We start from the raw sequence: 26,460 nt of genomic DNA, 5'->3' as shown, positions 1-26,460 counted from the left end.
ATAGGTGTTCTATGGGATTCAGATCTGGAGAGGCTGCCGGCCAGGGAAGGATGTCAAATCCAGTCAGGCTGTTAAGAGTTCGCCGTGCGACATGCGGCCTGGCATTATCTTGCTGGAATACCGTGTTGGGTGCGCCTTGCAACAAGGGCAGAACAGTGGGATACACAACTTGTGTGACATAGCGGTCCGCTGTCAAACTGCCGTGAATGTGTACCAGGGGCGTTCTGCGATCAAACATTATGCCACCCCAAACCATGATGCCCAGTGTAGGACCGGTGTGACGCTCGGCGTAATGGGCTGGTTCGCAGCGTTCTTCGGGTCGCCGCCATACCCGTCGACGGCCGTCATTTCTCCACAGACAGAAACGAGATTCATCCGTGAACAATACCTGATGCCATTGGATGGTCCAGGTACGATGACGATGACACCGCGCCAGGCATCTAGCCCTGTGTAAAGCGGTCAACGGTACCCCTGTTGCTGGTACCCGTGCACGTAACTGTACTTCATGCAATCTGTTGCGTATGGTTTGGATGGACACAGATCCACCTGCTCCTGAAGGCAACCGGCTTCTTTGGTGTTGCAATTTCACTTTTGAGGAGTGTATATATACATATTTACAAATTTTTTTTGAAATCTTGTTTATTAGTTTAAAATAACATTAAAAAAGTATAAGAACTATATCGAAATTTGCTAGAAATTTTTTTGAATTCCAAATATTCTAAACGGAATTTTTTTAGTCTTTAGACACGATCGACAAAAAAAAAAAAAAAAATACCCGATTGACTTAAAAATCATTGAAAAAATAGATTAACTACACATGCGTTGCATGAAATAACTACGTTAAATGTTTATATCTTGTAAAATCTTTTCCAAAGAATTTATTTTTTTCAAATTTAACAATAATAATAATTTTGTTGTAAATTAAAAATTGCTCCAAAATTCTGTTCATTTTTTTTTCTGAATATTTTTAATGAAACTTATGACAAAATAATGTTTTTATAAAAATGTCCGCATTTCTAAAAATATATGAGCTAGCTTTACAACATTTTATTTATATTGGACATAATAACTAACAAAATCGATTTCAGTTTGTTATTTTGAATAACAAAGTTATTTTTCTGATATAGGGTGCTCAAAAGCCATTTTTTTTTCATTACTCATTCCTTTCAAGTTCCTCAAAACCCTGAATGCTTTAAACATGATTGATAAGTTTGAGAAATTTGCTAAACACAACCTAAACACAACTAAAGTTATAAAATTATAAGTATTTCGCTAGAAAATTGAAAAAAAAATCTCATAAATTGAAAGTGTCTCTTTAATTACTGTTGGGCAGTGTATGTATTATTTAGTAGTTTATAGATTATTTTGTAGATTATTTGTTAAAAGAAAATAATGTATGTCTAGAAACTAATTGGTATTTAATAAAACTGAATCCATGCAGTGTGTTTAATTAAGTTTTTTGTTTCCTTTTTTTCTTTTTATCATAATTTCAGGATTTTTTTGCCTAGAAAAAAATAAATACGAAAAGTAATTTCAAATTTTAGCTCATTACAGAAGTCAAGTTAATGTTTATGAGGGAAAAAAATAGTTTTTAGTGGAATTTGATCTAACTGCAAATGTCTGTCAAAAACCTGATTTTTTTTAGATGAACCAATACAAATATAATTTTTAATGTAATCGCTATTCATGAGAATAAAATTATCCAAAATGAAGTCTTTTTATTAAATTCGGAGGATTGCGATGATGTTTCTTCAACCCGAATTTTCCACCATTGTACTAATATTTTTTTCTGATTTCGTTTCCATTAGGTAAAAGCGGCTTTAACATTTATTTGTTAAAAAACGCTTGGGAGTTAAATATTTTCTGGGACAAATAAATTCACCAAGAACACAAATCAAGGGAAATGAACTTTTTATTGAAGGAAAATAAAAGTTGAAAAAATATTTTTTAATATTAGATAGACTTTGAAAAATAAGAAAAAATAAATAACTTTAAATAAATCTTTATTTTTTAATTTGAATGGAATAATAAAGAAATTCTTTATGTTTTATTTGAATATAATAATATAGTTTTTGTTGGGACTTCTTAAAATTGAATTTAGCGAGATTGACAAAAGCAAGGAAAATTATGAAATAATGAAAATCAATATCAAAAAGGTCGCGTGTGAATTTTATTTTCATTTTCTGCTACTAGAACGATTGGTAAAAAAGTGATAAAAGAAAGAAGCTTAAGGGAACGAAAATGAAAACAACAATCCACGCCTTTTTTCAAGGAATTGCTGATCGGTCTGGGTCTAAACTGGTAGAATTATCAATAATTTAATTACAAAAATAATTAATGCATTTGGGAAATAAGAAGACAATTAAAAACATTCATTTATTAAATCCCATTTTTAGTACATCAAAAACACATTGCAACCTCGTCGAAACAAAAGCCTGTCCTTACAAAAAAAGTAAGGTGTTCTTAAGGATGTCTTGTTGCAAATGTAAAGAAATACTCTTGAGGTACGAAAGATCATTATGTTTTGCGCCAAAAGTTAGCACCATTAATAAACTTCAATTTCTTCCCCAGTTACACCTTATAAAATCATCTTCATATTATAACTCAGCAATACTTTTAGTTGAGATTGGGTGAAATTGTTCACTTCTCAAATATACATATTTGTTTAAAGTTAGATAAAACAGGCTGTGCACCTCAAAAATAACCTCACTAAGCTGGTTACTCTAAGGTAGATTTTTAACAACCACAAGTTTGAATAAAACAATTTCATAAGCCTTCATAATATACTTTGAGAGGTTGATCATTTAAGGTTGTTTTTGAAGTTAATTTCAAATAATCCAAATGTTAACCTTGACACTTCAAAAAAAACTTAAATGAACCTTAGGAATACCTTAATTGTTTGTAAGGGAGTTTATTCCTGTTCCAAAATAAATTAAAAATAAATTCGTACGCGACTTTTTTGATATTGGTGTTGCATTTTTTATTATTTCATAATTTTTTTTGCTTTTGTCAGCCTCGCTAAATTTTATTTAAAAAAAGTCCTGATACTTTAATATCACAAAGCAGATAATATCATAAAGCAAATGCAAGGAAGTAGACAGATACCGAAACTATGATTTAAATTTTCTAATTTAAAATAACAAATCGCTTTAGTGTTAATAGCAAAAAATATTTGTGGTACTTAATCTTAATGCAATTAAAATTTGCTACATTTTAATAAATAATTAATGAATTATGATTCATCAACTTATAGAACGTTTTTTTAAAAGTATTTTTAAATATTTAAAAGTTTTATTGCAAATGAAAGTTTTTATACCATGCAAACTTTCAATGTATTGAAAATTTAACATTTGTGTTTGGTAAAATTTTATAGTGTCTAAGATAATAAGACAAAAAAGCCCGTTAAATTCCAAATTTTTGTGCCTCTTTTAACTTCCATGTTTTGATTAAAAAATAAGAATTTCTATTTGTTTTTCACACACAAATTCTAAGTACATTAATATTTTTTGATGAATTCATGCTGAAAATAATGCTTTTTTACAGTTTCAACTAGATATTATTTATAAAAGTATTTTATGTCATATTCAAATTAAACTAAAGAAAATAATATGAAATAGTTGTTTCGTCTGGCTGAAAAGTAATTTATTATTTACTTAATACCTGAACATAAAAGCATAAAACTTACAATAGCCAGGACGGAATACAGTTTGCAAAGTTGAATTCTCTTAAGTATCATTCAACCACTGGCAGTTAGCCAATACGTGATCCTTTCTATCTTTAAACAACGTCACTTCAGTCAAAATCTAAACCGCAGGGTTTAAACCTTCCCTGAAGCAATGCTTTCACTTAAAGCGGTCATATTTCACGGATTTTCCCAGACCTTTATAGTCCAAAACCGACTGTGAATATATCAACTAACTACATATGGCTCAACCAATCCTTGGTAAGTGTTGGAATAAGGCCAGAGAACATAACAACTGCAGTCTTGCAACTGGAAAAGGTTCGAGAACTGTTCTCCTCCAGCGATTCATGCGTTACTACCATAGTTATGACAGACAATAAATAATGCAATGCAATGAACGTTCTCTGCGTTTTCCTTGTATGGTAAACATGATTTGTTTCTGCGGAATCCCAGGGGATGTGCGCTACGTCTGGGATTTGTTAGTTTGCTTGCGAGTAAGGGTCACAGATATCAAAGGAAAAATAACAGGTGGTTTGATGCGGCTGCTTATTTTCTCTTCCTTCTTTCAAAGGGATGGTTTTCCGGGAGCTGAATAAAGTGATTTCAAAAAGATTGTGTTTGGTTTTTTTCTTCCCATGCAGAAATGTTTTCGTTTATATGCTGTTTCTTTTAGTTCTGTTTTCATACAAGCTTTTAAAATGAAACGTTTCTTAAGAAGTGCCCATAAAATTTCCATTTTGTTACGGGAACGGTGAGTTTTGCTCCAATTGTGTGGGATATTTTATAGTTTGTTATTAAATTTGAAATATTTTTTGCTTGCTGCATTAAATCTATAAAATAAGAAAAAAAGATAAATGATCTTTGTTCAGAAAGAACAAAATATACTCAATATTTTGCAAATATACATTACATTTATATACCGAATCTTTACTGCAATAATATGTATATCCTGAAAAAAAAATTTTTTTTCCTCTTTAATACTGTGACATATCATATGCCTAGTACAAATCCTAGCATATGCTTATTCAATTTAATGCAATTTTGTAGTATTACATCTGTAAATTATATTTAAGGAATATTTTTATTAATTTAAGGAAGTATTTATTAATATTAGGTAAGGTAATTTTAAAATTATTTTTTTGCGAGAAATTTTTTTTATACAAATCTCTTACTAATCATTAATACACAACTGTACAATCACATAAAATAACAAAAATAGTGAAGCGAATTTAAACTAGTAGTTTGCAATCATGCAATGGCAAAATCAATGTAAGCGACAATAAATTAAAATTGAGATTTTTATATATTTAGCATATCTGTATGATAAGCTATCCGTATGAAAAAGTAAAAATGTTTCAAAAATAAATTTCAATTTATCAGTTTTTTTAAATTCTATTTTCACTGATAGCATAAGCAAAATTGCATTCATTGCATAAGCATTCATAGCAAAAGCATACTTAGTTCACAGCATAGGAAAAGGAAAAAATAGATGTCAAGCCACTTTTCTTGAAATCTATCATGAAGTATTTTTGTTTTTAGGTGTTTTTTTTATTATTTTCAATTGGGTATATTATAAAAAAAACACAACTACTTCCACTTAGTAGGAATAACATTTACCATGACGCAATGCTAAATTCTATGCCACTATCCACATAAATGCCACTATCCACATAAATCAATTATTAATCAAAAATCGAATATCAATTACTTTTCTTTATAATGCAATAAAATCTGGCGAGCAGCTATTTAAACGATCAACCACTTCGTTTGTTTATTTGTGGCTTGAAGTTAGGCTCGCAGAAAATGCCGTTCATGGGTTAAATGTAGTAGGAATAACACAACCTGTGACGTAGGCTATAGTATACCCAATTGCACGGCAGTCTTTAAGGGAAACATAATTTTTTCTTAATTTTTTTCTTAATTAATTTCTCTTCATAATTTTAAATCTTTGATTCATAATTTTTAATGCTATTTACTTCACACTTTAACTCTTTTAAACAAGTGGCTATTTTCTTAAAAAGAAAAAAAAACTGATGAAATGATACTGAAGACAAAAATTTTAAAAAATCAGGAAATTTTCATCCCTTTTTTTAAAAAAAATGCTTTTAGCCTATCATACGATTAACATCCTGAGAGAGTATTGCTAATTTATCCGTAAAATATGATAATATACTATAATAGAAGATATATAATAAGAAAAAATATAAAACTTCCTTTCCTCACATGAAAAATTTCCAGTTACTATTAAATAAAGGATTTTTTGACCCTAAATTTGGGTTGAACTGCCTGTAATATTTAAATCGAGTAGGTTGTTAAATTGATATAATTTTTAAAGATAATAACACTCCATCTTTATTTTCCATCTTGTGTAATAGTTTTGCATTGCGATCTTAAGAAAGTTTTTTTTTTCATGATTCAATTACAAAAGGCACAATGCAGTTTCTTGGTCTTCTGAAAATAATGTTTTACAGGATATTTCTAACAGTGAGATGGATGATATATAACTATAAATATATATTATAGAATAAAATTTTTGTATGCATTTTTTTGGAGTTTTCAAAAATAAGAGGAAAGATTTTCAAATTTGTGGGGATGATCCCCTCACCCCTTATAGGCATATCTGTGATTTTAATGTTTGAATCAAATTTTTGAATTATGGAAGCAACGTTGTAATGAAAAGGATTTGAGTTCTTGTAAGTGATTCTTGTTTGCTACCCCGTTGCATTTGCCACTGCATGCACCACAAATTTGAATAATTTTTTAAATCAATGGGATTGTGTACTTTACTTACAAAATATTTTTTTATTGAAATATGTATTTATTTAGGATATATATTTATTTATTTATATCAAAATGTATATCCTGTGCCTGGTACAGAAGACCGTTATCTGGAACTTTTGCCAATGAACTCCCAAGCTTGTAATTACAATTTGTTGAAAAAATCTATTTTAAAATACCAGGAGTGAATTACTTCAGACTGCCTGAACTAGACTTTTAACTCTTAATAGTTAGCAGCGCATCAAATTGTGCATGCAATTAAAATAATATATCAAATCTTTTTGATCAAATTTGCAAAGAATTTTACTACCAATAACTCTCCAAGTGTATTAAAAGAATAAATTGCATTGGAAAGAATATTTATGCATAAGTAAGTAAATATAGAAACACTAAAATAATGTAATTATATAGTTGCTTAAAAGCAAATGACTCTATGTAAAAAGTAATTATATCTAAACAGTATCTTTAATGATATCTTAGAGCTTTTAATGAAAAGAAATAATTAAATATTGATACTATTGATTTTGATAATCAATATTTACTGATATTGGTAATCAATATTCATTGATAGGTATAAGAATTTAATATTTTCTTTAAAATATTTGTAGATTTTAAGAATTTGAACTTTCTGAAAGAATCCGATGCACCCATACATTTAGCGCAATTTTAAAACTGTGTTCAGTACAAAATTAAGCACTGCAATCGTGTTTGAACTAAAACCACCAAAATCTGAATTTTAATGTAAACTGAACTGGTAATTTAATTTAATTTTACTCAGCAAGAAACTAACATTTCCGTTATGTACTACTTTTGGAAACAGTTTTAGTTGAAGATGCTTATTTGATCATTATATTGCAATTTCAAAATTGTATTATCTCTAAATATTGAAATCTAATTTAAACAGAAACACTCTGAATTTGTTAGATAAAATTAAATTCGTAAATTACATTTTATTCTTTGCGTTTTTTAATACATTAAAAAATAAACAAAATGGCTTAAGCCGAATTTTATCGTATATGACATTTTGCCGCTTACGCGTGAATTACAAAAATTTATTTTCTTACAAAACTAAACTATAATAGATATTTAATGACATATCCAGACTGTTATTCTACTGCAGATTATGAAACATCTAGTATCTTTGCAAGAGATGAGCACAATCATTAGAACAAACAATCAGCCCAACAGATTTCTATTCAGAACTCCCACTTCGAAACAAGTATAAACTGGTTTCATGATACTGGCATTATGAATTAAAATGGAACTAGCTACTAGTGAAACCCATTTTCAACAAAATAGATTATCCCCTCTATCTGATTGTTTACTCAAATTCTCTCCCCCCCCCAACCCCTTGCTTCATATGAGGCCAGAAACGAGGAGCATAACTTTTCCTCTCTTATTTGCATTCTCGAATAAAGTATTCTAATGAACATGGTAGAATTCGAATATTCTGATGATCTTAGATGCAATTGTGGGAATATTTACTTAGTAATGAGCTTTTGGATGAACAATAAAGAGGATCTATTCTTTATGACTAGCTTGCACCTTACTGGAAATGAGTTAGAGAAATCGACCGGAATAAGTGTTATACATTATCTAGCCCATCTACGCGTATATGAAGGTGTATATTTAGTTGCTTACTTCTGCATTGCACCATTGTTTCAGGCTGTATATAATCAATTCTTTATGTCTGGAATTTCAAAACAATTTGAAAAGTCTTAAGAATATAAAACCTTTTTCACTAGGCGCCTTAAAGTTCTTAAATTGTTAAGCAATAGAAACTATATATATATATATATATATATATATATATATATATATATATATATATATATATATATATATATATATAACTTCTTTTAGTAAAATCAACATTGAGACTTTAAAAATTTCAAAGATATTTTTGACGTAACTTAGACTCAAAGAAATGGAGCAAAAACAAATAAATAAATAATTTCAGTACTTTTAAATAAGGAAATGCAAATAAATATAGAATATAAATATATATTTTAAAATAATAGTTAAATATTCTTATGAACATGATAGAATTCGAATATTTTGATGATCTTGGATGCAATTAGGGGAATAATTACTTAGTAATCAGCTTTTAGATGAACAAAAAATGGGATCGATTTTTTATGACTAGGTTGTTCCTTACTATAATGGGTTGAAGAAATCGTCCGGGATAAGTATTGAACATCATCTTGTCTACCTTGTCGTAAATCCTTTAATTTCTTCATTTTGCTTTGCTATATATATGTATATATATATGTTAATTTGAATTCGCTACTCGCTTTATAGATTATGTTTTATGTTTTATTCCGTTTTTTCTTTATATTCTATTTTCTGTTTTTACGTGTTATTTTAACTTATTGTGTTTCATTTTATTTGCTGTAATTTTTGTAAACAATTTTTGAGTGCTCCTCACACTATTGTATATATTTTGCTATATTGATACAATATTAGAAAGTACTCTTTTTTGCGGATATAATCGTGTGGGCTGATGAAAAGAATATACATTTTATTTTCCGGATTTTGAAAAAGAAATATCCTTTTTTTCCCCACTTTTTTGTTAATTTTTTTTATTAATTTTCTTTCCCCCCTTTTTTCATATGTCTGTAATTTTCCTTTGCTTTATCTTCATTTTTAACTTTCATATATATATATATATATATATATATATATATATATATATATATATATATATATATATATATATTACTGATACTGATTAATTAGCTTTTGTTTGAGTAATAAAGAGGATCCATTCTTCATGACTAACTTGTACCCTATTGAAAATTTGTAAGAGAAATCAACCAGGATAAGTGTTATGCATTATTTAGTCCTTCAAATCGTGTATGAAGGTATACATTTAGTTGTTTCAGCATTGCATCATAGTTTCAGGTTTTATGTAATCGATTCTTTATGTCTGGAATTTTAATACAATTTAAATAGTCTTTAGAGTATACAAAATATAAAACCTTTTTTACTACACGCTTCAAAACACTTAATTTGTTAAACAATTGAAATAATGTGCATTAATGAATATATTAATATTTATAACTCTTTTTCAGAAAATAACGATTGTTATTTCAAGTATTTAAAATATATTTTTGATATAGCTTAGATTCAATGGAAAGAATATTTACTAATTAATTAGCTTTTCTATGAACAATAAAAAAGTGTAAACATTTCATTACTCTATTGCATTGTACTTGAAACAATTTGCAAAATCTGAGTAATTAGTACTTTTTCCTTGCCTGATTGCTTCATGTTCTTAAAAATTGATTCGTTATGTCTGGAATTATAGTATCATTTAAAATATCTAAATATTATTAAAAACACAAATTATTTGATATAATATATTGAATTACATAAAAGGTATTTATAGGAATACATATTCCTATTTTTTACGATATACTTTCAAAATGACTTAGTGATACTTGTAATAATCCTTACTTAGAAAAGAATTTTTTGGTGAAAAATTAAGATGTTTTTTTTTCATGACTAGCTTACACTTCAATTTTAATCGATTGGACTAATTGATATACATTATCTAAATGATCTAGCCACATATGAAGGTATAGATTTAGTTACTTATGCATCGCACCATTATTTCATGCTTGTATGCAATCAACTTTTAAACCTGGAGTATTAATGTCCTGCGAAATGTTTTAAAGACTATCTTTACTGTGTGCTTAAAAGTTCTCTAATTACTAAATAGTTATAAGAATTTTTCTATATTGCATGAAATGGAGTAATATTTCTTTTGTCATATTTCTAAATTAATTTTCAGACTTTCTAAGTTACTTTAAAATAGCTTAGATACAATGATACGAATATTTTTAGTGCGGTTATAAATTTTAATTCAAATAATAAAACAATTTAAATAAAAAGATAATATTTTTTTGTTTTTTTGAAAATGACTGCTGTAAGTTAACTATAACTATAAGGTATAACTGTAACTGTATTAACTATAAGGGAGTGCATTTTTGTTACTTACTGCTCTATTGAACAATTGTTTTAATTGATTCTTGTGGTCAAAAAATTTAATTCCATTACAATAATCTAGAGGCTATTAAAAATATGCTGGATATTTGCTTTGTGGTGTACTTTACTAGTGTACTAAAAATAATTAGATAACAATTAGCTAACAATCATCTATTCTAGTTTGCACTTTACTAGAATTTAGTAAATATATTGGTAGGAATGAAGAAGATGCATTACCTAGCAGCATTTTAATGTTTTCCTTCAGTTACTTCTAAATTGCACCATTGTTTTATGATGTATACGGTCGATGTATTATAGCAGGAGTCATGACGTATAATTAAACAATCTTAAAATTATTGAAAGCATGAAGTATTTTTATACATGTGTTTATGAGAGCTATTAAGTGAAATGTAGACTAAATTATTAATTATTTAAAAAAAAACTAATTTTTATAAATAATATTAAATTGGTTATAAATATTATATAGTTTATTCTGATTAATATTTTAAGATAATAAATATTTCTATATGGAATAAAATTATTGATATTTTACAATGTCTTATTTAAAATTCTAAATAATGAAGGTAATTGGTAACAAACAGGTAATTGGAAGATAATTGGTAACAAACAATATTGAAATATCTTTTCCTATTTTCAGAGCATTTCATTTGTCTTTGACTTAATCTCACCACTTTTCTATGCAAACTATTCTACATTTTAACAAATTAATCAGAATTGAATATTAAACTTATATTTGGTAATATTATTGATTTATTAGTTGCTAATATTAATTAATTACTGACAACTGAGTACTTGCATTAACTAATACTAACAATAAATGATAACATTTTATCCGGTTATATTGACTCTGACCTAGTTATTTTAAAATCAAATTTTTTCTATGACGGTATAGCCAGAGCTTGGCTTCTGCAACAAGGATTTAGAACACTACTGCTCTAAAGATTTAAAACATTCACTGCTCAAATGATTTAGAACAGAATATTTAATGTCTATAACTCTTTTTTTTAAGCTAAGAATTTTCTATTTCCTTAAAAAGTTCAAACAGTGAAAAAAAAATTATATCTTGAAAATATAAATATATATTTCGCTTAAAATTACTTTAAAATTTATATTTTTTTACTTATGTTAAGCGCTGCGTTTATTTTTAAGAAGTGACCATGACACCTTTTAATTGAATTCCCACTGAATTAGGGGTATTCATTTAATTTAATAAATTTATTACTAACTTTCCTTTCGAGTTATAAAAATTCGGGTAGTTCAGAAAACTAAAAAAAAAATGCTCTCTAGAGACAAAATTTTCCAATACAAAAATAATAGAATAAAAAATACAGAAAAGTAAAAGTTGCTTAAAATTATTAAAAAGTATAGTATGAGGATGCCTTTATGTGGATGCCTTTCACTAGTAAAAGGCATCCACATTTAAAAATTTTAGTAAAAAATATTTTAAGATACATACAAATTGAAACTAGTAAAAGGCATCCACTTTTTTTAAAAGAATTTGGAATAGAAATTGATTTTAGAATGTAAAAAACAATTGTTAATTTATAATAAACTTTATCACTAAATAAATTTCTAGCATAAAGACTTACGTATTTACGACTGCATTTTTTCAAAACTAATTCCGCTTTTTTCGTAATAAATAGCATACCAAGTCTTTCTCTTAACATAAATTGCAGGTTTTAAAATTTATTTGATACCTTAATCTCTGTTGCTAATAATTTTATCTTATCTTTATAAATTCTGGTGTACAAAGAGTTTGGAAACATTCCAAATAGTCAATAAATCACATCCCTGGACAGTTTCACACACATATTCGAAATTAATCATACTGAAAACTTATTAATCATTAGGGAACAACTTAAATTAGTTTCCTTTAATATGCATTTTAAGAAAATCATGTTTAGCTTCTTTGAAAGCTAAAAAGTACTTTATTTTCATTGTATTTTTGATTCATAAATCTTAATTTTATTAAACGGTATATTTTTCTTATTTAAGAAAGATCTTATTATTCTTCAGCTGAAGTATATTTAAAATTCTGAGACTGTAAACTAAACATACACCTTAACCTGCATTAAAAAGCAATATTTTATGTATCAAATATGATATTTAATTTTTGTCTTAGAATTGTTAAATATTTGCATTAAGTAGTCGTTTGGATTTTAACAAACATGTTATTGTTCGTTAAAAATTGTTTTAATTTAAGAAATAGATGGATTTTAAGGAATATTTATAAAATCTTAGAGTCACATGAAATAAGAGAGTTAATTATTTCTCTATAGACTTTAAAAATAAATATGAATTTAAAATTTCATTTTCTTCTTAGTACTAGTTGCGTTTAAGGAAGTAATTAGTAAATAACAATGAATTCATACCTGAAAAATAATTGGTTTATTGTTAATATGGCTGTTTTGTAATGTAGGTGGTGATTGAAAAAAATTTTTGGCTTCTTGTTGCTTTGAATTATTACTTATTATTTACTCAGATTTAGTTTTATTTCCTTAACTTCCAAAACTATATGCATAGTTCTATACATTTTGAGATAAAAATTATATCTGCATATTTCAAAAACCATCAGAAACTATAAATGTATGAATTCTGAAACATAACATAAGAATTAGATTGAATTCCGCTGATATCTAACAAGATTCTAATTCTTATATGCTAATTATAAAATTATAAAAAATAAACTTTTTAATTCATTATTATAAGACGTTGGTATCAACGATATAATCTATGACAAATACACCTACCTCATTAGTGGTGCAACATATCTCTAGTAATTAAATAAATGTTTTTTTAAGAAATGTAAAACTTTTCATGCAATTAAATTTAAACTTTAAATAAAATTTCTTGTACTTGTCATACATTTTATCAAACATTTGAACATTTTTAATACAAACCCATGCAGCATGAAAGGGCAAATAAACGTTAAAAATCCGTTTGTCCGTTATAAGGTTTTGGTCTTACGTTAAAATTACGTTAATTTCACGTGATGATTTTCACCATTTCTTCATTCGTTAAAACGTATACGTTAAAATTACGTTAATTTCACGTGATGATTTTCACTATTTCTTCATTCGTTAAAACGTATACGTTAAAATTACGTTAATTTCACGTGATGATTTTCACCATTTCTTCATTCGTTAAAACGTATACGTTAAAATTACGTTAATTTTACGTAATGATTTTCACCATTTCTTCATTCGTTAAAACGTATACGTTAAAATTACGTTATTTTAACGTTATCAATTTTCCCTTTAAATATTTCGTTAAAAATACGTACTTAAAATACGTTATTTTAACGTGTACATTTTACCCATTTTTTGACCGTTTTTTAAAAACGTTTTATTAGCGAAAAATTGACGTTTTGTTGCATAGTTATATTTACGTAAATTTTTTGGGATTATAAACGTAAATTTAATTGTAAAAATGTTTCAAACAAAAAGGATGAACCTGTGAGAGCCCAAGAAAGATAATCTTTTACGTCTCTCTTGAATTCGAATAAACTGAACATAGCAGATTTTCATCACAATTCATATTTCATTTTTAATACTTATAATTATTTTTGTTTCATTAAACTGGTTATAAATATTTGCTTGTTGATAATATTGAGTCGGCTTATTATCAGTAACTGAGCAGGGAAATATGAGTTTTAATTCTTATATAACTAAACTATGATGAAAATTAAGAAATTTTCCAAAATACTGAATAAAGTAAACATTTTCTACAACTTGACATGCAACGAACATACCGTAGAAACACATTATACTTAAATTTAAATTATCTCTGTCAAGAACAAGAGTCGTGGTGTAGTGGTTACAGCGTTCGCCTCAAGGGTACGGCGTCCTAGGTTCGAGCCTACTCTAGAGTGGGGTGTTAATATGCGAATACTAATAAATACTATTATTCAAAGATCTTAATTTTAAAAAAAAAAATTTCTGTTATTATGTAAAAATTGATTCACTATTTTTTTATATTTCAATTATCGCTCACCATACTAGTTTATGAAAAATAATTTTAATATTATAATTATTATTTTCTACTTCAATCAACATGAAATAGAAACGATTATTTTTGGTTAATTTTGTTAACATTTATTTATTAATTTCTTTTTTGGCAATAATCGCTTACCGTATATAAGATTTTTTCAAAATAATTGCTAAGAAATGAGTCTACTTTTAAATTCCATGTTCTTACTGCATGAAAGAGACATTTACTTTATTTTAAAATACTGATTTAATTTTTTCATAAATTGTAAAACTCACTCATTCAACTTCATAAATTGTAAAAATAGAATTAAAGTATTTTGAAAAATTTATCAATCTTGATTCTTTAATGTATATAATATTTATTAATGAAAAAAAAATATACATATCAAAAGACAGGTAAAAAGATAATTCTCATAATTAGTTTTCGTAATAAAATTTAGTGTGGGAAGTTTTAAAATATTGGTTGTTATTAAAAGACGTTTTTACACACAACAACGTTTTTACAAATTTATTAAATTTTGCTTTGAATCTTGAATTTTATAATCTGGAAATTGTTTAATTATAAAATCTCAATTGCAGTAAGTAAATTATTTATGAAAATCATATACAGTAAAAAATAATATAAATTTATAAAATATAAAAAATAATATAAAATAGCATAAAATATAAATAATAATTGTAAGTTTTGTTGTAATGTCAGAAAAATAATTTTTTTTTATAAGAGCAAGTAATGATAATTCTTTATTTCTTTGCAAAATATTATTTATGAGTGAGTTTTTGTGTATGTGAAATTGAAGTACTTTTAAAAATAGTTAGAGAGTTCGGTTTATTTTTTCGAACTGTCAGTTTTAGGCTTTCTTGCATTAAATAGTCTGTCTTTTTTTTTAATTTTGTTTTTTTTATCATATCTGGCAATAATGTTACATAACAGGGAATTTTAGTAAAATTTTCCTAGGGACACAATGTTTGGAAAGATTTAAATAGTTAATGAAGTTAAATAAATTGTTTTTAATTATTTAGATCATATAAATAAAAAAGAAAAGGATTTAAGTAAGGAAAAGAGAAAGTTCCTCAAAAATTGAAGTTAAGACCTAAATTTTGCAATGGTAATACATAGACACTGAAAAAAAAAAAAAAAAAAAAAACACCTTTGAGGAAAAAAAAAAGGTCTCGCAGTGGACTGATCATTAAGACACGGTTCCCAGCAGATCACCGAAGTCAAACATCACTGGCTGCGGTCAGTGTGCAAGTGCCACTTGGATCAGTCTGCATAGGGACCGAGGGTGTGCGGTATTGGTCCTCGTTAAACTGTGCTACCGTAAAGTGCTCGACTTCGCGCATGTCGTCGGGCTACCGAAGCGGGGGTGCCATCCCCTCCGCAGAGGATCAAAATTGTAATGGTATGTCTCCGGATCATCCTCCGGGATGTTTCCCATACCGTCGCCAATAACCCATTGTGCAGCTCTAGTGCGACGTAAATTAACAACAACAACAACAATTTAAGCTTAGTTCCCGGTTAATAGGGGTTTTAAGGGCCATTCTAGTCCTTGACGGGGGCGGTGCTCGATCCTCGACACCACCGAGTACATGCGATATATGTGTTATTAAAATCTGTGGAATCGAGAGGCCTGTGGTCGATCACATTGCTGTGCCAAATGGACAGGGATCTGGAGAAAATTTCCTACCCCTTCAGATTTAAGTCTAAATGGATGATAAGCCTAATGTACAGCTCTAGTGCGACATAACTAAAACTCCTACCTTCATTAATTCGTTGACACATTATCTGTTTACACTGTGTTATCTGGGAATACAATTTCAACAAAATCGTTTTAATATATACATACATTGCTTTTAAAATGAAGAGAAATATCAGCAAGCGAAAAAACAGATTCATAAGAATTTACTTTATTTTTTTATTTTTTTTTTTTTTTATCTAAAGCACTGAAGAGAGAAACGGAACGCTTAACGAAAATGGATCCTTCCAGCTAAAATTAAATATAAAATTTTTAATATATTATATGAAAATAACTTGATCCACTGGAAATGTTAACAACTTGACACCCTTTTTTACCCTTATTGTTATAATCAAGTTTTCAAATCCATTATATTACCCCTCTTTTTTTTTTCTTTTCTCCAAATGAAATCGTGATTTAAAATGTGCTTTTTATTTAAATGTGTATTTTTTTTATGTAATAAATATTTTATGAATTTTTTCAAACTATTATTTTTAACACGATCATCACCAACAACTAAAAATGATACCTAAATCATGAGACCATGCCTTTATGCATGCCAATTAATGTATGTAAAATCTTCACCCACGCAGACCAGAAAAACAAAAAATAAGCACGAAATTTGAGAAATAACATGTAATCATGATATAATAATTAAAATTAACCAGAGATAAATAAATGTACATGTTGATCCCATATTATGTTAATCGATAAAACTTTTACATTGGTGGATGTATTTAGATTAAATCTTTTTGATTTGATGGAAGACCTAACGTAGAATGTATTCTACAATATCTTTCTTACTCTCATTTCGGATTAAATGGAAATCCTACAATTTATGGTTCATTGATCAGCCTATATGATGCACAAAAAAATCAATGTATATTGTTAGTTTTACAGTTCTAAAATATAACATAATTAATGTCTCATTTAGTTAAATTACTATAGTACGATCCTCTTATTCCTAACGATTGGAAATGAAGTTCCTGGTTAGAGGAAGCAAAAAAGTGTAAAGTTTTAAAATAAATAATCACGTATTTTAAATAATCTTGTATGTCTTCCGAATCAGTGATCTTAATTTATAATATTTATTCATGTTTATCTTTTAATAATAAATTATTGTTAATAATAATTTTACATTTCCAGAGCATAAAACAGCAATTTTTATGAATTCATAAAAATTATAAAAAGCATTAAATTCGAGTTTTTTTATGTACAAGCTATTCAAATAATATTATACTAGTTAAAATAAAATACTATTATATCTCTGTAATGAAAATAACGTTACATAACAATATAATTCCATTTTTCTTTAAGTCATGAGGTAAAATAGTAATAATTTTTTAAATAAGGCTTGACAGTTTTATTTAACTTTTTTTAAAATATTATATGAGAGTTATTCTACAATGTAGCATTTTATTCCTGGTTTAATTAGAATAATAATAAGAAAAATAAGAAGAAAAATCAAAAATAGAGAAAATATTGATTCACAATATAGATTCAAAGTAACTCTCCACATTGCTTTCAGTTATTTGAGTTTTTGTTTTACAAGTGGATTAAACGATACTGAGTTTCAACTTTTCACTCCTTTTCCGTGGGAACAAGTTCTACACAAGGATTGCTACCCCTACACTAGACGACACTACTTGCATTTATTTACAATTTTGCACGCGTGTGTTTATATACGCCGAATTCAATGGTAAGTTCTTTTATTCCTTACTTTAATTATTACTATTTAGAATGTTAATTCATTATAATGCTTCACTATCAAAAAGAGTAAATAATTATTGTAGTTAATTCTACTTGAAATAAACACAAATATTCTAAACCTATCATTTGCGAAGTTTTACAAACTATGACAAAACGTAACGATTTTGGAAAAAAGCAAGAGAATTTGTTGAATCTCATTTACTGTGCATAAAATGTAAAGAGACGAAATACAGACCCGTTATATACGATTGTTATGCAGTTAAGATATTTTTAATAAAATCATGAATTTTTGGAAAGTTTTCTGATGGCACCTAAGCTTAATCAAGGAATATTAATCTAAAATGCTGAGTTAAACTAGTTGCGATCTTATGTAAAAAAAATTTCTATTTTAAAGCTTTAATTATCAAAATTATTAAATTAGTGTTGCATTATTTTATTCACCTGACAAATTTTGTTGCTATAATAAATAACAATTAACAAAAAGTAACAATTATAAGCATTATTCTGAAGATAATACTTAAATGTTATTAATCATGGTTGACTTTACACACCAAAATATGAGTAGAGGGGATATTTTCCTTCTGTGATTTGCTGCGCCTACTATTGTGGATTTCAAACTTGCATACATTTATAAAAGAAAACTTGTAGAGGTTTGCCAGGGGGTAGTGGCTACAAGATATACCCTTTTGAATTTCTTCCCATGTTTTGTTTTCAGTGTGATGATAGTCACTGGAAGTTACCAAGACCTGTTGATTATTCTGCCACAGGTGATGATAAACAAATGTTCCAGAGTAGAAAAGAATTTTAGCTAGATTTATAATGTAAATTTTTCTGTTTCACTAATTTTAGGGGATATTTCCATATATTAATCTGTCACACTAACTACAATCGCCAAGCTACCAAAAAGATATAAACTTGAAATTTTTTTAAAAAAAAAACATGAATGTTTGCCAAATGGTTATGAGTTATATCTTTCGAGTCCGTCCCTTTCTGTGATTTTTTTACTTTCTTTCAGTTTCTCCGATACCAGAAGTTGCCAAGACGTGCTGATTATTCTGCCATTGTTCATTTTATACAGATCTCCCCTGATTTTATGAATCAAATAAAAGGGGATGTTTCCCTATTTGAACTAGATTGTGCCAACTAAACATGTTGAAACAAAAAAAAATTTGTACTTTGCAAAAATTTAAAAAGAAGTATGTAGAAGTTTTCCTGAGGGTTGCCTCAACTTATATTCTCTGAGTTACTCCCATTCTGAGATATTTTCGTAATTTTTCGTGGACCACTGGAAGTTTATAAATATTTAGCCATAGGTAACAACATAGAAATACTCATTAAACTTTTAATTCTCTATTAGGGTTACTTCTGTATTGTGAGCAGTTATGCCAACTGCTATCGTCCAGGCACCAAATAGATTTCTAACTGCTAACTTTTTAAGAGAATATGTAAAGGTGTGAGAAAGGTGGCTACGAGTTATACTCTTCAAGTTGATATCCGTTAGTTAATTTTTTTTAGTTCCTCCTAGTTGCTGCTTGGAAGTTGCTTAGAAGATATAGTGATTATTCTCCGGCAGATCATGATACGGACATTTTTCTTACTGTTTTGCCTACTCAGTACGAGATGGCAATTTTATTAGCAAATGAGACGAGACAAGTTTTATGTGTGAAACAGTCCTATCATATTGTTATTAATTTGAGCTGTCTTATCTACTTACCTACTATTGTCTTATAAAGTATAAAAACTATTAGTTGTTGCATTTTTAAAAAAGTTGAGTAGTGGCATTTTCTTTTAACTTTACCTTTTTAAAGAACCAAGGGTTAAACACGCTTGATTGAGGTAAATTTTACAAGAGTCTATAGCAGATGGTTCTTCAACCAAAATGTCGTGGAAGTATCATCTTAACAAGCTATTGCAAGAGAAAATCTCACATGGACAAAATAGTTTTTTGACTATTTATTTTGCAACATGATATCTTTAAAAAAAAGGAAAAAAAAACACCCAGTTGAACATTTACTGGAAATTTTTCTTCTTATTTTTGAAACGGTTTTTGAAATTTATCAGCTAAAACGATATAGAAAATAATTGCAGTAATTTTCAATATTAAATTATCTTTAGAATTATTCTTATTCAAGCTTTTATTTAAATTTACATTGCTGTTTAAAACTTTTTTAATTCTTTTATAGTCATTGTATTCTAAAAATATGCCTAGTCAGGGGTCTGTCAAGGCCGAATTTACTACCGTTTAGCGGTACCTTCACAAATTAAACTTTAGAAAATTTCACAAAATACTTTTTCTTATAATTTTATTTTTGTATTCCTTAAGAAACGATAAATCCATATTTTGGTGTTAATTTTTTAATGTAGTTTTTAATTTTTCACAAATTATGTCTAAATTTTCATAAAATAGGTACCTCTCAGAAAAACCTAGACAGACCCCTGTTAGGTGAAAAAGTTCAATTGAAATTTTTATTGCTAAATTTTTCTTTTAAACAATTTTTGTCTTAGTTTTTACCTAGCTTTTTACATTTCTAAAAAACTTTGTTTTTATTAACTGTATGACACAGTAATTAAGAATGTTTCTATTGACTTTATTCTTATCTGGAAAATATGATAATTGGAAAGACTGAGATGTAAAGCTTTAAAATTTTATTTTGAGAATTAAAATAGATTTTTCTGTTTTACATTTGTATATAATCTTTTGTTTTTGTTAGTGTTTTTAAGATAACAAAGCATTTTAATAACATATTTCTAATAGATTATATTTTAGTTAATGTTGCTTTATGGATACTGCTTTACAGAAAATATTATTCTTAGCATGGAAGTTTTGTTGTAACAATTATGATAATTTTTTTTTCTCTTTCTATTTTACTTCATAACTTTATTAAGTATTTCTGGTTTAATTTTTTGTTTGCCCTTTAGCCCATTCCACTAATATAGATGAGCATGGAGTAATTTCCAATTATAAATAAACTTATTTATTAATGAATTTTTTTAAAAAAAAATATTGCTATAAAAATATATTCTGCATTTCACCATTTTTTTAGCTAACATTCTGCCAAACCATTACTCCTTACTTCTCTAGTTCTGAATAATAAATGTGCCCGTATAAAAATATGTTTGAATAATTTCTATGTTTTTAAACGTATTAACTGAATGAATTTTCTTTTTCATAATCTATTGATGTACTTCTGAGGAAGATCTTTGAAAAGGATCTAGCTTTGAGAATGAACCTCCATCAAGTCTCATTTGAAGGTACCTGAATTAAGTATGTCTAAAGAAATAACTGTATTTGAATTATTTCCTTTTTTCTTGTACTTAAAAATGGGAAATAAAAATCATGAAATTATAAACATGAACAAATCAATTGTTAAAATTTATTTCAGATTACTTTTGCTGATATTAAAAATAGTAATTAAACATTGTTTACATAGGCTACCCATGCTTCAATAACAACAAATAAAAGTACTCAAAAATTTGTCTCTTAAAATTAATTATCATATAATGTAAATATATTTTCCATGTACTGTAGAATCCTAATTATTTGATGCACATTCATCAGCCTTTGCACTATTCAACTAATTTATAATAGAAGTTTCTGGTATAAGTTTCATCGTTAGTATCAAGTAGAATGGTAAACTGTTACTGTTTTTACCACCACTATTTTTGCTGTTCCAATGTTTTATTTCACTGGCACTTAAGAAAAAAAAAAAGTGTTTTATCTGCATTAAATTAGTCTTTTTATTCATAGTCCTCCATAAGTTCAAACAAATTCTGAAACTTCTATTTTGCTTTTAACAATTCTTCAACAATTATGCAGATTGATGAATCCCTCAAAGACTAAGGCTACTCAAACCAAACATTTGGCAAACATTAAAATGAATGATAAAATGAATAAACAACATCAATTGGAAATTCTCGGGGAATTAAGATTGATACATATTGCTCAGTATTTCAAATCTCCATGGCAGAATCGCAGCGATACGGCGACATTGTTGCAAAATTTTACAGATCTCTTGCAGAAAGATTTTTTGCTTGAAAGGAAGAAAATATTACTTTTCTTTTTTACAGAAATATTTGAACATGCAATATTTGAATCATGCATTTAGATAATCAGTTTTTGACATGCTCAATTTTCACCGACGTAATGTTTTGATAGTATTTTTTCGGCAGTTATTGATATTGATTTTCATTTGATTCTTAACCATCTTGATATATTTAAACAATATGGAAAACTCGAATCGTGAATTTGAGTATCTCTTTTTTAAGGCTATCTTTTCTTTTTTTTTTTTTAAATTCTATCGAATTTTTAGAAGTTATAGATGCTGATTTCTCCTTAAATTTTAAATCCGATATTTTTTATACGATATTATTTATTACAACCTAATTTCAAAGTGTAACACGCTTTTGAGGAGTTCAATTTACGTAATTACATCATATATTTTTTTTTTTGGGGGGGGGCAATTGCTACTACGGATTTCATGATATTTAATATTTTTTTATTGTGATGATTATTTACAAAATGCGAAGAAGCTAATAAAGTGTGTGTCTTCCCACCAACAAAATGTGAGAATATAACCCATAATATTAAAAAAAAAAAATTTCGTGTTAAATTAAGAAAATCATTATTATTATTTTTTGTTGACACAGCGTATTTGCCATTTTAAATTAGCAACATATATGTTTGTTTGTATTAAAAGTATTTTGCAATTAGATATTAGTGCTGGAGAGTTTAGTCGCAGATAGCTCAAAAACATTCTGCAACAAGATTTCAAATTATCCTTGTTTTAATTAAACTAAGCCAATTGTATATATGTTTATATATATATATATATATATATATATATTTTTTGTACATCTGCAGTTTTTTACAATTCCTCATATTAGAAATTGAACTTTCAATATTGTTAACTTTAATCAATGATTTTATATCTATGACTGTACCATAGCTGCCAACTGTTCAGAATTTTTCGGATTTGTTCCTAATTTTTATATCAAATCTAAAAATCTGATATTTTTATAAAAAATCTGAATTTTCCTAAAATTTCAGTATTTTTGCTTTTAAATCAAACCCTAGTTCTGATCGCCACAAGCTTCCTGTGATCATTGTGCAGAAGTAATTTTTAGTAGCTTTTTATTGGAAAATACTATTCTAATAGCTGTTGCTGATCATTTCACTAAATTGAATCTTAAACAACTATTATTATTTTTGAAAAAATGTATTGCAGTATTTAAACACATGCATCAGAAATATTTGCTTATGTCGTAGATTATTATTTACCTGTCTTTTATAATTTGGAGAATAATAATTATGTATTAAAAAGTAATGGTTGTTTTTAAACTATTATACCGGTATTCCTAATTATAAAATATTAATATTATAAATTTCCCTCAAAGGATAGTGTTTATAGTTTCGTTTTACTAATTTACTTAAGATATTTTAATATTTGTCAATTAATGTTAATATTTAATAGTTAAATTTTTGTCTTACTCTCATAATTGGTGCGTAATTTTGTGGCATATAGTGTTCCTAATTTTTGATTCCTAAGGTTGGCAGCTATGCTATACATATGATATTTTCTATTTATATGATATATCTGTCTATGATATTATCACTTTATTTCTATAAAGTATTTTTTTTCAATAACTTCTGCACTATATTATTATGCTTACATTAAATGAAAATTTTTTTGATTTCATACTGTTTGAAAACATCTTTTATTTAAATATCTTATTTTTCCAAGTGAATGTTTTTGTGTCTATTATTTGGTGTTGAAGTATTAATGATTAAAATGCTTTAAAACATGATTCATTGTGTATATCAAGGTTGCAAAAAATGCTTACTTTTCTCTAAAAGAGTTAGACTGACTAGTTTTTATTAATTTATTATATTTTCTTGCATTTTACTGTATACATTTAGCATACTTATGTTCCAACTTTTTATTTAAACAAAAACTATTAAGTAAAATTTATGTTAAGTGTCTAATATTGCAGAAAACTTATATATCTTGTAAATTAAGTAGTTCATGCAATGGAAATTATCACTACTACAAACTATATGAATTACAGTTTGACAAAAAAATATATATTTGTTTTCACATCTTTAAATAAGTTAAAAAAAATTTTTGATATATCTGCTCTATACTTGTTCAAAAAAATTTGTATTTTATTTTTTTGCAAGGGTGTGGAAAGTTGGTAATTTTGTTTTGCTCATATATATATATATATATATATATATATATATATATATATATATATATATATATATATATATATATATATATATATATATATATATATATATATATATATATATATACTAATACTAATATAACTAATTAGAAATTATCTTTTTTAATGCTGCATATATATATATATATATATATATATATATATATATATATATATATATATATATATATATATATATATATATATATATATATATATATATATATATATATATATATATATATATATATATATATATATATATATATATGCAGCATTAAAAAAGATAATTTCTAATTAGTTCCAAGCATAAAATTATTATTTTTTGAAACAATTTTAAGTTTAAAGCTGTTCCTCCGAATTGTTTTTATAGTCCAAAATTGCTATACTGCATTACTCCAAACATTCTGTCATGTTGCTACATTTAACTAACACTAACTGGTTTTTTTTTTTTTTGAAATTTTTTTATCCAGTCCTTTTAAAGTGGTTTAAACAAATAAAGTTTTTACCCCCCCCAAGCAACCTGATAGTAACACACTTGGGTCAAGGAACACCGAACCTATTTTTCCCACCCTGGAATTTAATGCCCCACCATTACTAAGAATTCCGTTGTGGAAATGAATTTCTAAATCACCTAACAGCTTTCTAATGTATTTTGGAGTAAAGTGTTACGTTTTAGCAGCGATTTTCTAGAAATTAAAGAATTTTCAAAATAACCATTTTTTGTTTGAAAAAGCTTTAACAGAGGCAATTGTAAAATGTAATTCTTCACTTGAACTAAATAATATATAGTTTAACAAATTACTGAATTTGTTAAAATTACTCCTTTTGTATATTAAAGATACTGTTAGTGTTAAAAGGCATAGTATTTTTACTGTTTTAATAAATGAGAAATTAAGAATTACGTAACTGAAACTAATCGAATTGTGTTTCTGAACTACAAAGTTCTTGCAAAATATTCTGAAGAGGAATGAAAATTGCACCCAAGGAGCAATAAGAAAATGAAAAGAATGAGAGAGAAAAATAAAATTCTGATGATAAGTAAATAAACAGAAAGTATAGGGCAGCTTTTAGGAGAACTTTACCTGACAACGGGTGCATGTCGTGGCAAGTATTGCGGTTATGAGAAAAAGTAATTTCAAATAGGGGTGTTTTGTGAATAGTTTTGTCTTGATTTTAGGTCAGTGTGGGTAAACCAATTGACACCTTTATTCCTGCATTGTGCTCTTACTTGTTACCAAAGCAGCCGACAGCACCAGACTAAAAGTCTGGAGGAGTTCTCCTCAAAGCCACACGAAAAATAATTTAATGTTTTGTTTATAACTTACTGCTGGCTTCATTGTAAGATTTAGTTAGGATAAAAAAAATATATATGTGAAATATTCTAATTCAGATTTGTGCTGTATATGTATATAATTTTGTCATGTAATATGTGACTAAAATTTTTAAAATAGATCTTCTTATATCTAAGTATTTGGATGTACTCAATCGATATATACTTAGTAGAAATTCCATGAAAATCATGTTTTAATATTTTTTTAAAATTTTTTATTTAACTGTATTTTATCTAGTCAGTATTGCTTCGTTTTAGAAATCTACTGTTGGTTGTAACAATTTAATATTATTGTCCGGTATATTTTTTTTTCATATGCTAAAATATTTATTTGTTTTCCAGGAACATTGCAGTGAAGAGGTGATAGTAACAGCGGGGTGGAAGAAGTTATGAATGTTTCAGATCTGTAGCGATGTGTTATAATTGTAAATCTATATATTGTAAATATATTGTATGATAGTTGTAAAATAAATAAAACTTAATAAATCTTATTTGATTTAATGTTTTTTTCTGTATTTAAAATTATTTAGTTAGCTGCTCTTCTGGATTAAAAATTGTAATTTTACGAACATAAGACTTAGAAAAAATGTAATTTTTGTAAATAAACAAATCAAATGGTAAATTTGGTTAATATTTTTTTTTTACTTCGCGTGTGTGTTAAAGTAAATTTTAGTCAAATTTTTCAAGCTAAAAACTAAAATATATGCATTAAAAAAAAAAACAATAATGAGCCCAAAAGCATTCTAGAAGAGTAGATAATTTCCTGCAAGCAATTTGGAAACATGGACTTCAGCAGAGCAGTAGATTTCTTAATTATTAATTTAAACTAAAAAAAAAATATTTTTTCCATAGGGGTTTGGAAAATCATATAAGTATTGAGTAATTTTTTCTTCTACCAATTCTTTATATTACAAACTTTTAGGAATGAAAAATGTAAAAAATTCCTGAGAGACATGAAACTTCGTAAATAAACCAGTATGCTGCTGTGAAGAGGTA

The 26,460-nt window shown here is 26.8% G+C and overlaps 2 long non-coding RNA genes across 2 annotated transcripts; both read left to right on the top strand.

Annotated features, from left to right (window-relative positions):
- Positions 1 to 17,515: 17,515 nt before the first annotated feature.
- LOC147808160 (uncharacterized) lies at positions 17,516 to 19,716 on the top strand. Its single transcript, XR_015434747.1, has 2 exons — positions 17,516 to 17,892; positions 19,261 to 19,716. It is a non-coding gene; the product is annotated as an uncharacterized LOC147808160 (long non-coding RNA).
- A 1,169-nt stretch (positions 19,717 to 20,885) lies between these two features.
- LOC147808159 (uncharacterized) lies at positions 20,886 to 25,955 on the top strand. The gene is made up of 2 exons (XR_015434922.1): positions 20,886 to 21,168; positions 25,807 to 25,955. It is a non-coding gene; the product is annotated as an uncharacterized LOC147808159 (long non-coding RNA).
- Positions 25,956 to 26,460: the final 505 nt, after the last annotated feature.

The sequence above is a fragment of the Parasteatoda tepidariorum genome, chromosome 6 (assembly GCF_982258835.1).
Source record: "Parasteatoda tepidariorum strain Cologne lab strain chromosome 6, Ptep-v5.0, whole genome shotgun sequence".
In the NCBI taxonomy this organism is placed as follows: domain Eukaryota; kingdom Metazoa; phylum Arthropoda; class Arachnida; order Araneae; family Theridiidae; genus Parasteatoda; species Parasteatoda tepidariorum.
Note: the sequence above shows the minus strand (reverse complement) of the source record. Positions and strands in the feature narration are given on the sequence as shown.